The sequence below is a fragment of the Pelobates fuscus genome, chromosome 5 (genome assembly GCF_036172605.1).
Source record: "Pelobates fuscus isolate aPelFus1 chromosome 5, aPelFus1.pri, whole genome shotgun sequence".
NCBI lineage: Eukaryota > Metazoa > Chordata > Amphibia > Anura > Pelobatidae > Pelobates > Pelobates fuscus.
Window position 1 is genome coordinate 255,394,316 of NC_086321.1, and position 14,733 is coordinate 255,409,048.

At 39.8% G+C, this 14,733-nt stretch overlaps 1 protein-coding gene across 1 annotated transcript in view; it reads right to left on the minus strand.

The window, feature by feature from the left end:
* The window catches only part of ADAMTSL1 (ADAMTS like 1), a 918,974-nt gene that overhangs the window by 445,076 nt on the left and 459,165 nt on the right, over positions 1-14,733 (minus strand). The gene's annotated exons all lie outside the window — the stretch shown is intronic.

A 14,733-nucleotide genomic window follows, 5' to 3' on the forward strand; every position in this document is an offset into this window, starting at 1 on the left:
CAGCAGGTTGTTAAAGTACTGTGTGTTCTGACAGGGGAACATGGAGGGGGCGGCATCTGATAGAGATTATGACAATGATTGTCAGGGAGTTAAGATGGAGATGCCCAGTTGCAGGATAAAAAGGCTGGATTTCTACATTTAAATGTTTACTCACACTTAAAAAATAACTTTGTTAAATGTAGGGGAAGTAAACATGATTTAAATATATATATATATATATAATCATGCATTTAGCATTATTGAATTTTGCATTCTTTTTTACATTAACTAAAAGGCAAATATAAACCTAGTTTGTCAGACATAAAAGAGATTTCAAAAGCCTTGTTTGCAAGTTTACAATCTGGTTGGATAAACTAACATAAGTTAGAGAAAATTGTGTATTGAATATGAAACCAGGAGAAATATGTTATCCTCACTGGCAAAACTAATGTGACTATGAGTGTTAGGGTTAGTGGATTGAAGAACATCGAGAGAACTTTGAACACGTTGAAGGATGGAAGGAGAGAGATGAAATATTCTTGGTAATCAGTTCCAGAGATGTGGAGGAGCTCGGAAGTGTATTGTAGATGGGAGAGATAAGAAAGATTTTTAAACATCTAAATGATTAAAATGTTATGTTTCACTACCTGCATTTTGATCTGTGCATGCTAGTGCTATGTCGGAGTGAGCCAAGATCCAGAGATCTGTAGACCCTGCATATTTTAACCCACTGATGTTCAACTTTTCTATGGGTGGGGAGAGTATTTATTTGGTGCTAAATATTAGTATTACACAGGTACATCGTAAACATGAATTATATTGCACTCATTTCATGCTGAACATTCCAAACATTTCTAATATTGCAAGCAAAAAAAGTAATGATTCCAGTGTTTTAAATATACAGGCCTATAATTGCTAGAGTTATCAGTGATAAATGTATGATCAGTTTCAGATAAAATGAGGATGTTTAAATGATCCTATATATCAAACACATCAGAGTATCAAATAACTAATTATTAATAATTAAACATTCTGGTCTGTTCTCATTTATATTTCATTCAGTCAACATTATATACTCATTCAAAGGATCATAACATACTTTTTATTCTGCATCTGCCATCTAAGCCATAAGACTTGTCATGTCTTCAGTTATGATGATTCAATATGTCTATGGACAGCACAAAAATACCTACCAGTGCCAAGAATATGTAGTGTCCACAATACCTCTATAGTAAACCCACAATAAAGTAATAAATCAAACACAATGGTCCATTTCTTGCAGAATTTTTGCAATTTATTGTTTTGCTTTACCACACCAAAATGGGGCTCTTGCAACCCATTTCAACCCTCTTCAGTTATATTGAGTCACACTTATCATATCTTGTGATATACTATCTTAAAATCAGCTGCAAATCATGTAAAAAGCCCAGCCTGCATACATTTGACCGCATACATTTAATATTGAGTACTATTTAAATCTGAAAACAATATGCACATCTGAATGTCTAGAAAATCTACAGATACATAGAATGTAAGCTCGTTTGAGCAGGGTCCTCTTCAACCTATTGTTCCTGTAAGTTTATTTGTAACTGTCCTATTTATAGTTAAATCCCCCTCTCATAATATTGTAAAGCGCTACGGAATCTGTTGGCGCTATATAAATGGCAATAATAAATAAATAAATAAATAATACAAAAAAAAAAAAATGAAAACTCTGCTCATGCCTGGTTGCAAAGAAGTTGTGCTTGTCCACACCTATCTGATCTGTCTTGGTGCAATTTGCTTTTTAAAATGATCAGAGAGGATTCTGGGTGAGACACCAGCATGTATGGATATCCTGCATATTTTCCCAGGCCTGGAATAAGATGCCGAGCATAACAGTTCTTTTTAGTGTTATGTGTTAGCTGTACATTGTTATGTTTATTCAAATCAGTGTTTTATGAACTACAAGTTTATTGTAATTGTTGTATATACATATTTTATATACATATGCGAACTCTACCGGCATATAGCAAATTGTTTTACTAAAATATTACATATAAAAAAAACAAAAAAACCTCTGACTACACTAGAATCATGGAATGAAAACACTGGGGTTGGTTCTAAACCAATTTTTGAGCAAAGTATCATATTTGGAGGGAAATCAGGGGAATAATCTTCTGATTGCTACTAGATTTAGAACTTTGGCTCAGAATAATCCTTTAAACCTTCCCAATAATATTTTCATACAAATGATGTGGCTTCAGTTACCTGCACAAAACCTTCTGTTTCTGATAAGTCTGTTTAATACTTAAAGTACCAAACAAAAATGGTGTACTACTTGGATATTTGATGAAAACGTTTTAAAGTACTCCTGTCTCTGACAAGATTCACTACGTGTGATAATCAAAATATCTTTCATTTGCAAACCACACATCACCATCGAGGTTCCAAGCTGTCACCTAGTGGCCAATCTTTACTGATGTCATACGCACACTATTCTGATTACTCTTGTCAGTTTTGCTTGATGACAGATGCTAGAACACACATAAATAGGATTCTAATCTTTAAAACCCTGGGAATGTGTCTTTTCTTTTTCTTCATCTGGGTTTTATCCAAAGAGGAAGACAAAATTCGATTAAGCCATTTGGATTTTCTCTCTACAAATGTACAGGTGATGATTTCTGGTGATGACAGGAACATACATCCGATTGACCCATGCTTTGCCAAAAGAGTCTCACGTGTACTTCATTCACAGTGCAATGCAGTCTCCTCCAGTAAGGGATCAGCTAAATAACTAGGCAGTCGGTATCTGTAGATTAAAGCCAACTATCGGGATCGGTCATGGAACAGTAACAATGGATAAAAACCTTGATGCACTTTTGGCTTAAAAACATGGCAGGATTTGTGTCTGGATTTCTTTCAGTGTATGTCTTTCTACAGTTCATTGCTATATCAGTCTCTTTTATAATGCCTTGATCCTAACAGGAAGTGATAGAAAAGGTGATTGTCAACACTTTCATAATTAGTGTGAAGTAGCGATAAATACAAATCTATCAACCTGGATAAACTACGTCTTTTAAAAAAGACAAATTAACACAGTATTAAGAGTACAGTGTTAGTTCTTTTTAAAAAGAGAGTATAATATAACGTTGCCTAAGGTAAGAATTATCTCAGTAAATATAATTAGTTTCCTGTTCCACATAGAACAAATTAACAATGGGTAGTGCTGTATGTTCTACATGTGTGGGCTCATTGCTAGTGTTATGGTACAATTTGAAATAGAATGAAGATGCCTTTTGTGCTGCCACCAGCATGGGCAAACTACATACAAATAAACAAGACGTTGCTGCCTTAGAACCCAGTTTTAAAGCAACAATTACTCACAGCAGAAATAACAGCATTTTTTTTCCTGGACTATTTTAATACCATTTTCTTGCAGTTCCATCCATGCCCACTGGGGCATTTAGTGTACTGCATAGACAGATCTTTGGGTGTGCATTAGACAGGATGGGCTGCATTTCACGTATATCATGGAACACAGATGTTATTATCTAGTAAAATGGTATAAGATTTATGAACTTTAAAATAATATAAGTTTTAATAAATCCTATCACGAATCAAACTTGCAGCCATGAGCTGCCATATTAGTTTGAATAGTCTAAGCTAAGCTAAATTAAGCTAGTTTTTTGGCCAATGACACATACTAGTCTACAAATATTTGTATCTGTTTATATTTCAGTTTATACTAGAATCTATGAAATGTGTATAAAATAAGCATATCACATAATTATTGAAATTAATATTTAAACAATTGGTAACGTTTTCAGACATGCTGACTTACAGTAACATACCTAATATGTAAAATATGAAATTAATTTAATTGCATATAACCCATTAAGGAGTTCCTAAATGTGGTTTATAGAGTGATATTCAAGCAGTGTTATTTGTTATAATTCCTCACACAGCAGGTTGTGAAGCATTTAATAACCTGTCATAATAAAAGATGTATGTATATTATATGTTTGTGTGATTGTAATGATGTCTGTGTTAAATAAAATACTTGAGACATCGCCCTAAGCCATCAACATTTTAATGCTTGCCTCCTAAGGTCAATCTTTTTACAACAATCATGAGGCAAACAAAATATAGCCTGTTCAGCTTAGTTTGAATTCCCTCCATAATTTACAAAATTTATTTCCTTCTCTTGCAAAAATAAAGAAATAATCAATACCATTTACTGGCTTGAATAGTGTCAATTTACAAGAAAAAGTATTTTTTCTACAGTTGTTTTAGTTTCAAATCACCCTATTTCCAGTGATGATACATTTTAGGAATTAAGGCCAAAATGGCTTGATTTCAGATATATGTCATCAGCAGGGCTGGAAATGGAATGCGTGTCTTCAAAAGAGAGATTTTAGGGAGATTTAAAAAAAAAAAAAAAAACCCAAGTCAATAATGGTTCAATGAGTGATTTTCTAAAGATCACAAGCACATCCAAGCAATATTTTGGAATCCTACAACACTTTATTTTGGGCATGTCCAGTATCAAAAATCACAATTACGATAATCAAAAATAATAATAATAAAATAAAACACCCACTCTAGTGACCATTTTGTTTTTCACTTAGAACTGGGGCAGGTTTCCTATATCTTGTCAAGAGAAAACCAACTTGTTTTTGGATAAAGATAATATATTTAATGTCTAACAGATGCTCAAAGGTGCAAGGTTTCAGTATCCCAGAGGCCTCTTACACAGGCATCTGGAGAAATAAGTGTTTCTGACAGCTTGCATCTACAAACATAGGCCAGCCAATAAAGGCATAGCCGTTATCCACTGCAATTTACAAAAAAAGCATCGTCAGTATTTATTGCTAACACATATTAGTATAAAGTCTAAACACATAATAGTCTAAAGAATTAGAAATAGCAGCATTTAAAGAACAATAGGGCATTTCATGGCTGTGCAACACATTCCATGGACTGACATTTAACACTTACTTTAATGAGAATCAGAAATCTATGTATGGTAGGGTGGGAATAAATAGGTAAAAATGGATTTTAACTAAGTAAGTAAAATAAAACTATTGTATTGTGAGGTATATAAATATGGTCTTCAAATAGTCTACTAAGGTAAAAAAAATATGAATTTATTTTAATATACACACAGATTATACACAATTATTATTAATTAGGAGACTATATAATCATTTTAGCTTAGGTCATAATGATAACAACATTCAATATACAACATTCTGTCTGCATTAACATCATATGCAAATATATGCAAAATATATTGGTGACTAGGAACATTCAACCAATAGAAGCTGCTGTGTCACATAATGTCTCTGTTGGTGATTTGGTTCTGTCACAAATACAAAACTTAACTGGTATTATTATTATTATTATTATTATTATTATAACTACAGGCATCTATGAAGTGCCAACATGTGCAGCAGTACTGTACAACTGAAGGAAAAGACAGTACCATATATACAGGCCAGTAGAAAAGGTCATGGAAAATGTTTCCAATTCAAATACTTTACCCTAAATTGTGAAATTAATTGGATTCACTTTGAATTCCTGTCAGTTCACAGTTAGTTGAAGAATCTTGAATGGGTGATATAACCCACTGAGTGAACTTTTATCCAACTTTAAGAAATCTAATATCTCTGTACAGCAACATTCCACATACAGATGGCATCAATGCTTGCTTCCATCTCATCGCTTATGCTGACAACCAAAAATACAGCTCCCGAATGATCACAGAACTGGCACTATTCATCCTCACACATAATTATTGCCTACAAACCACGGGCACTGCTATGGGCACTAAGATGGCACTCCAATATGCTAATCTGTTTATGGCAGATCTTGAACAGAGATTCATAGATATACAGCACACCAAACCATACAAATATTATCGCTATATCAATGATATCTTCATAATTTGGACTGAAAGCAAAGAAAAACTGATACAGTTCCATGACTCTTTTTACACATTCCATCCATCGATCAAACTAAAAATGGAATATTCCACTAGATCTGTGAATTTTCTGGACACCACTGTGACATGTAACAATGGCACAATCCACACCTGGGTTTACAGAAAACCCATAGACAGGTGCAGTTACCTTCACAGCTTCAGCTTTCACCCCTCCCATACTAAATAGGGCCTTATCTACAGCCAAGCCACTAGGTATCATCGCATATGCTCTGATCCTAATGACCGTAATTTCCATCTAAATGTACTCTCCCAATCTAGGAGACAGAAAGGCTACAAACCAAAGACTATTACCAAACAAATCAACTCTGCTGTAAAAACTCCACGCACGCTCCTGCTATAGTACAGAGAGAAAAAAATATCTACACAAGCTCTTAACAACCAATGTTAACAGAAGATGAGACTCTGAAAAACATTTTCTCTGAATCACCTATTTTGGCCTTCAGACAACCACCAAACCTCCAACAAAAAATAATCAACAGGAAGCTGCCCACTGATGGAAAGAATAAAGAAAATGGGACCAGTCAGTGCAAAAAACCTCACTGCAAACTGTGTCAGCACATATGCACAGACAACACAGCCGCACACAACAATTAAACCTACAGCATTAAAGGTTCATACTCCTGCACATCCAGCAATGTGGTATACACGATTCCATGCGCCAAATGCCACCTAGGATGCTACATTGGGGAAACCACCCAGCCATTAAATGGCAGAATGAATATGCACAGACACTCCATTAAACACCACAAAGAAGGATCATACTGCACTCCTGTGGGACACCATTTTACCCAGCCTGGCCACTCAATGAAGGACCTAAAAATCTAAGAACTGAAATGGGGTTTTAAAAATACCCAAGAAAGAAAAACTTTTGAAACCAGAATGATCAAATTGTTTAACAGCAAGCATAGAGGACTAAATATTGATTTGGGTTTCCTGTCCCACTCCCAACATTTTACATAAACACTCCCCCAGCATTATCTTACTGTTCTGTCATATGCATCAACAGTTTAAAATGCATTCCAACATGTTTATTCTATCAATATACAAAGTATTATGTGTAAACCTATACCTTGTTTTTTTTTTCTCCCTCTCCACGCTCACTCAGATCTTCAGAAAGATATTTATGACCCTCTACAAGAATGTTGTCTATTTGCTATCAAACCTGTGTCGTATCTGCACTCATGCTTTAACCTCAGTATCACAACTCAAATTTGAATTGTTATCATGTTTAGTGTATTTTGCACAATTTGTATACTCGCATTCACATATACCACTTCTGATTACTATATTGGGGGATTTATCAAGGATAAACAGCTACTATTTGGGGTGCAAAGTGCTAGATGTTGAGATATTTTCTGTTGGTTTTCATTGCCATTTTTAATTTAGCATTTTGTCTCAGACTAGGCTCTGTTTTACCTTGATATCTCCTGCATCATGCTTTATTTCCCCCCATTATTCTTTATTTAAAGCAGCACTGTATTTTTTTCAGTTTTCCTTTCCTTATATTTACGTTAATAACTAAACTTCCAACACAGCCACCTGCCTTTATTTATATATATTGATCGTATCTCAAACCTTGCTTTATTTTATTATCCTCTGCCCAAAATGTCTGCAGTTTGCCCTTCTGTAGGATTCGTTGGACTGATGGATTGTGGGTAAACTAGCTTAGCAACTGAAATACAACTTTGTTTAAGCCCCGCACACTGCAAAAGGTTGCCAAACATCACACTCCTCATTAGAAAAAAGTACTCCTTATTTTTTCTTGTTTAACTAAACACTAAGGTGACAGAGTGACAGAGCCACTTTAAGGTTTAACATTCTACACTACACATTATATTAATTCCATTTCCAAATATTTACAGTTTGCATTGTGTTCCACCCAGACCATTGAGAAACTCAAAATTCCTTGGTTTTGTATGCTGATGGGTAAAGCTGACTCATGCAGAGAGTTTAATAAAAATATCCTACTTGGATTCATTAGTCCTATTTGCCAGTCCGAAATCTGAAACCAAATGACATGCCAATCTATTTGAAGGACTGGGCAACCCAATTAGTTCCACAGACCTGTTCAGCCAGTCAGCTGAAGGGCTTATTAATGGGACCCAGCAATAGTTTAAGTGTGCCTTGCTGTTAATACTCTACAAAAAGCAAACTCTTTCATTTCCCTGAAGTATGTAATAATATAATGGAAATAGAGGCCAAGACTTGAGATACTTAGAAACAGTAATGGCACTTGAGAGAGGGATCAGCCCAATATGATTGTGTGTAGGCTGGTTTCACAATCATCAAGCTCCGTGTTCTCTAAAACATTTTGAGAGACTTCATTCTGCATTGATTTACGTTATTCCATGGTGGAGCCTTTGATTACTATGCGAGGGTTCCTGGCAGAATACTTAAATCATGGCGATGCACTGTCCTCATCTTATTAACTCACAATATACCGTGTCATAAATATCACATAAAGGTCTGTCAGAGACTAGTGATGTCCCGAACGGTTCGCTGGCGAATAGTTCCTGGTGAACATAGCATGTTCGCGTTTGCCGCCGCGGGCGAACACATGCGATGTTCGGTCCGCCCACTATTCTTTATCATTGAGTAAACTTTGACCCTGTACCTCACAGTCAGCAGACACATTCCAGCCAATCAGCAGTACACCCTCCCTAGCAGACCCTCCCACCTACTGGACAGAATCCATTTTAGATTCATTCGGAAGCTGCAACCATTTTATTTATTTTTTTCAATTTATTATTATTATTTTTTTTCAGTGCATATAAATGTTACAAGCAGATACTCCCCGCAGACACTCTGTATTACTGCAGATACTCCCCCCAGACACTGTGTTACTGCAGATACTCCCTCCAGACACTCTGTGTTACTGCAGATACTCCCTCCAGACACCCTGTGTTACTGCTGATACTCCGTCCAGACACTCTGTATTACTGCAGATACTCCGTCCAGACACTCTGCATTACTGCAGATACTCCCTCCAGACACTCTGTATCACTGCAGATACTCCCTCCAGACACTCTGTGTTACTGCATATACTCCCTCCAGACACCCTGTGTTACTGCAGATTCTCCCCCCAGACACCCTGTGTTACTGCAGATACTCCCTCCAGATACTCTGTGTTAGTGCAGATACTCCCTCCAGACTCCCTGTGTTACTGCAGATACTCCCTCCAGACACTCTGTGTTACTGCATATACTCCCTCCAGACACCCTGTGTTACTGCAGATACTCCCTCCAGACACCCTGTGTTACTGCAGATACTCCCTCCAGACACTGTGTGTTACTGCAGATACTCCCTCCAGACACCCTGTGTTACTGCAGATACTCCCTCCAGACACCGTGTGTTACTGCAGATACTCCTTCCAGACACTGACACAGAGAAGAATAGGGACTGTTCCCCCTACATAGGGTCACTTGGCAGATATGAATTGACACCTATCCTAAGGATCCCTGATACACACTGACACAGAGCGGAATAGGGACTGTTCCCCCTACATAGGGTCACTTGGCAGATATGGATTGACACCTATCCTAAGGATCCCTGATACACACTGACACAGAGCAGAATAGGGACTGTTCCTCCTACATAGGGTCACTTGGCAGATATGGATTAACACATATCCTAAGGATCCCTGATACACACTGACACAGAGCAGAATAGGGACTGTTCCTCCTACATAGGGTCACTTGGCAGATATGGATTGACACCTATCCTAAGGATCCCTGATACACACTGACACAGAGCAGAATAGGGACTGTTCCCCCTACATAGGGTCACTTGGCAGATATGGATTGACACCTATCCTAAGGATCCCTGATACACACTGACACAGAGCAGAATAGGGACTGTTCCCCCTACATAGGGTCACTTGGCAGATATGGATTGACACCTGTCCTCAGGGACCCTGATACACACTGGGGGGACCTACTGTCCTCCCCGCAGCCCCCACCCCTGTGCGGTGGGTGGGGGCCATAAATCACAATGGGGGAGGACCTACTGTCCTCCCCCGTCCCCACCCCTGCGCGGTGGGTGGGGGCCATAAAAATAATGAGGGGGGGGACCTACTGTCCCCCCCCTGGCCCCCACCCCTGAGCGGTGGGTGGGGGCCCTAAAAAAAACAATAAGGGGGGACCTACTGTCCCCCCCAAGCCCCCACCCCTGAGTGGTGGGTGGGGGCCCTAAATAAAAATCCCCACCCCCAATCAAAGGTGACTGGGGTCCCCAAGGATCCCTGATACACACTGACACAGAGCAGAATAGGGACTGTTCCCCCTACATAGGGTCACTTGGCAGATATGGATTGACACCTATCCTAAGGATCCCTGATACACACTGACACAGAGCAGAATAGGGACTGTTCCCCCTACATAGGGTCACTTGGCAGATATGGATTGACACCTGTCCTCAGGGACCCTGATACACACTGGGGGGACCTACTGTCCTCCCCCCGCCCCCACCCCTGCGTGGTGGGTGGGGGCCATAAAAATAATGAGGGGGGGACCTACTGTCCTCCCCCCAGCCCCCACCCCTGCGCGGTGGGTGGGGGCCATAAATCACAATGGGGGGAGGACCTACTGTCCTCCCTCCAGCCCCCACCCCTGCGTGGTGGGTGGGGGCCATAAATCACAATGGGGGAGGACCTACTGTCCTCCCCCCGGCCCCCACCCCTGTGTGGTGGGTGGGGGCCATAAATCACAATGGGGGGAGGACCTACTGTCCTCCCCCGTCCCCACCCCTGCGCGGTGGGTGGGGGCCATAAAAATAATGAGAGGGGGGACCTACTGTCCTCCCCCCCTGGCCCCCACCCCTGAGCGGTGGGTGGGGGCCCTTAAAAAAAACAATAAGGGGGGACCTACTGTCCCCCCCAAGCCCCCACCCCTGAGTGGTGGGTGGGGGCCCTAAATAAAAATCCCCACCCCCAATCAAAGGTGACTAGGGGTCCCCAAGCCCCTAGTCACCCACCCCCCCCACCCCAAAAAAGTTACCCCCTACCTACCCCCTCACCCTAAAAAATAGTGAAGGGGGAATAAAATAACTAACCTGTAAAGAAAAATTCAACTTACCATTTGACGTCTTCTTTTTTCAGCCCCCAAAAAAGCCAAATAAAAAGCCATAAGAACCGACGCAATAAAAAAAAAAAAAAAATTATCCATCTTCACCCATGGAGGGCTCCGCGCAGACTGAGCTCTGCAGGGCAGGGGAAGGCTTATAAAGCCTTGCCACGCCCTGCAATTAGGCTAAGAACATTCTGATTGGCTGGTTTAAGCCAATCAGAGTGCTCTTTGTCATTTTACACAGCGTGGGAAAATTCCAAAGAACTTTCCCACGCTGTGTAAAATGACACAGAGCACTCTGATTGGTTAGATTCCAAGCCCACCAATCACAGTGCTCTATGTCAATCCATATCTGCCAAGTGACCCTATGTAGGGGGAACAGTCCCTATTCTGCTCTGTGTCAGTGTGTATCAGGGATCCTTAGGACAGGTGTCAATCCATATCTGCCAAGTGACCTTATGTAGGGGGAACAGTCCTTATTCTGCTCTGTGTCAGTGTGTATCCGGGATCCTTAGGATAGGTGTCAATCCATATCTGCCAAGTGACCCTTTGTGGGGGGATCAGTCCCTATTCTGCTCTGTGTCAGTGTGTATCAGGGATCCTTAGGATAGGTGTCAATCCATATCTGCCAAGTGACCCTATGTAGGGGGAACAGTCCCTATTCTGCTCTGTGTCCGTGTGTATCAGGGATCCTTAGGATAGGTGTCAATCCATATCTGCCAAGTGACCCTATGTAGGAGGAACAGTCCCTATTCCGCTCTGTGTCAGTGTGTATCAGGGATCCTTAGGGTAGGTGTCAATCTATATCTGCCAAGGGACCCTATGTAGGGGGAACAGTCCCTATTCTGCTCTGTGTCAGTGTGTATCAGGGTCTCTGAGGACAGGTGTCAATCCATATGTCAAGGTGTCAATACTTCATATGTCAGGTGCCAATCCATATCCATTGTGATTTAGGAATGTTAGGGGATTTATGCCCTTTATGGATTAAAACCAGACTCTGCATCAACTGTGTAATTTTCCATGGGAGTTTTGCCATGGATCCCCCTCCGGCATGCCACAGTCCAGGTGTTAGTCCCCTTGAAACAACTTTTCCATCACTATTGTGGCCAGAAAGAGTCCCTGTAGGTTTTAAAATTCGCCTGCCCATCGAAGTCTATGGCGGTTCGCGAACATTTGCGGAAGTTCGCGTTCGCCATTCGCGAACCGAAAATTTTATGTTTGCGACATCACTATCAGAGACATTCCATGGATAGAATCAATCTCTCAGAGACTGCACATTTACAGTTCGTGATAACTGGCTCTACGATATAGGAAAAGAAAGCTTTCCGTTTCTTGTTTAGGTTTCCACACTATCCCATTTATAAATAATTAATGACGATATGCTACTGTTGGTCCTTTAACAAGCCAGAATGTCTGGTAAGAAATACGAAATCTATTTTACAGGATCTATTAGTCCCTCTTTCTCTGTCTGAGGCAGTGTCTGACACTTTATAACACAAGCAAGCCGTTTAGGTGTCACAAATGACACTTCCCTTACACATACCTCTCACATTCATACTTGTATTAAAAAAAAAGATTTCCTTCCTGGTATTGCAGAAACATGCCTTGTATTTAACAGTTGAAATCTATTAGTTTTTTTTTCTTTTTTTAATCTAATTTGAAATGGTCAGATTTTCTTTTTGCCTTATCCCTTTTCATTTGTTTTACATTTTTCACTGTTGGAATATATTTATGTTTACGTGTAATTGTTGCAGTATGAAAAAAATATTAAACAACTTGCACTATTTTCTGTTCCTTCCTGCGTGGACATGTGGCACATATCACATATTTACTAAAATAGTAAGTTCCCATGTTAAATATTTCCTTTATCATAACGGTCACATTACATACAGTTGTGCTCAAACGTTTGCATACCATTGGAGAATTGGTAATATATGTACAATTTTTAAAGAAAACATGAGTGAGCAGGCAAAACCCATTTTTTTTTTATCATGAGATTCATATTCAACTGTAGGTTATAACAAAAGCATAATTATAAAACAAAATATGTCAAGAAAGAAAAAGAATTAAATGACCCCTGTTCAAAAGCCTGCATACCATTAGTTATTAATACTATGTATTGTCCCCTTTAGCACCAATGAAAGTGTGCAGTCTTTGGTAATTGTTGTCTGTGAGGCCCCTAATTCTTGCAGGTGCTATAGCTGCCCATTCTTCTTGGCAAAATGCTTCAAGGTCATGTAACGTCTTCGGTTGTCTTGTATAAACCACACGTTTAAGATCTCCACAGAGTGGCTTGATGATATTAAGGTCAAGAGACTGTGATGGCCTTGTGCTTATTGTCATTGTCATGCTGGAAAGTCCAAATGCGTCCCATGCGCTGCCTTCATGCAGAAGAATGCAAATTGTGTGCCAATATTTTCTGATAACATGCTGCATTCATCTTGCCATCAATTTTCACAAGATTCCCCATGCATTTAGAGCTCCCCCCGCCCCCAAAAACATCAGTGAGCCACCACCATGCTCCACAGTGGGGATGGTATTCTTTTCACTATAGGCCTTGTTGACCCCTCTCCAAACATAGCGCTTATGGTTGTGACCATACAAATGACCATAAAGTCAGTCATAAAGTGACCATAAAGCTCTATTTTGTTCTTGTCACTCCAAATAACAGTGTGCCAGAAGCTGTGAGGCATGTTAAGGTGTTGTCGGGCATATTGTAACCAGACTTTTTTGTGGCATTGATGCAGTACAGGATTCTTTCTGGCAACTTGACCATGCAGCTCATCTTTGTTCAAGTAACGTCGTATTGAGCTCCTTGAAACAACCCCACAGTCTTTTTCCAGAGCAGCCTGTATTTTAGGGATGTGCATGGGAAACATATTCAGTTCTGTTTGGATCTTCCTAAAATTTGGGACTTCGGTTCATGGACTTCAGAACTTCAGAGAAGTGTAGGGTTAGGGTAGGGTTAGGGGTAGGTTTAGGGGTAGGGTTAGGGGTAGGTTTAGGGGTAGGGTTATGGTAGGATTAAGGGTAGGGTTATGGTAGGGTTAGGGGTATGGTTGGGTTAGTAGCAGGGTTAGGGTTATGAGTAGGGTTATGGTAGGGTTAGGGCTAGGGGTAGGGTAGGGTTAGCGGTATGGTTATGGTTTTAGGGTAGTGTTTGCTATTACCTAGCTCCCTCTCGTCTTTTTTGTCTTACTTGAACAGTGTCTTATTTGGGCACATTAAAGTTTCAAAATGGTAAATTCCAACATTTTATTGTAATTAAAGTATGCATTATGAATTTCAAATATTTTATAAACAAGAAGGAAAAGAAAGAAAAAAGAGACATTTTTCAGAGGAATATCTCCCAAAAATAGAAGCAATTCAGAGGTGGAAGTGATCATCAGCAAATGGAGTAAGAGACCCAGTAGTATTAGTAGATGTCAGGATTACAGAATTATCCAGCACGTAGAATTGTGTAACACAGAGGACTGATAGGTAACGTATACCGGACCTTAGAATGGCTGGACTAACGCACCAAAGAATAGTCAGAAATAGCCGAGGTCAAGGGAAACAGAAACAGACACAACGATAACGAAAAGCCAGGAGTCAGGGATGCCAGAAAACAGGTAAGTCAAAAACAATGCCAAGGTTAAATAACCAGAATAACCAGAATCAATAACGTGCTCTCGGACAACCACAAGGGAAACCACGACAGGGCAC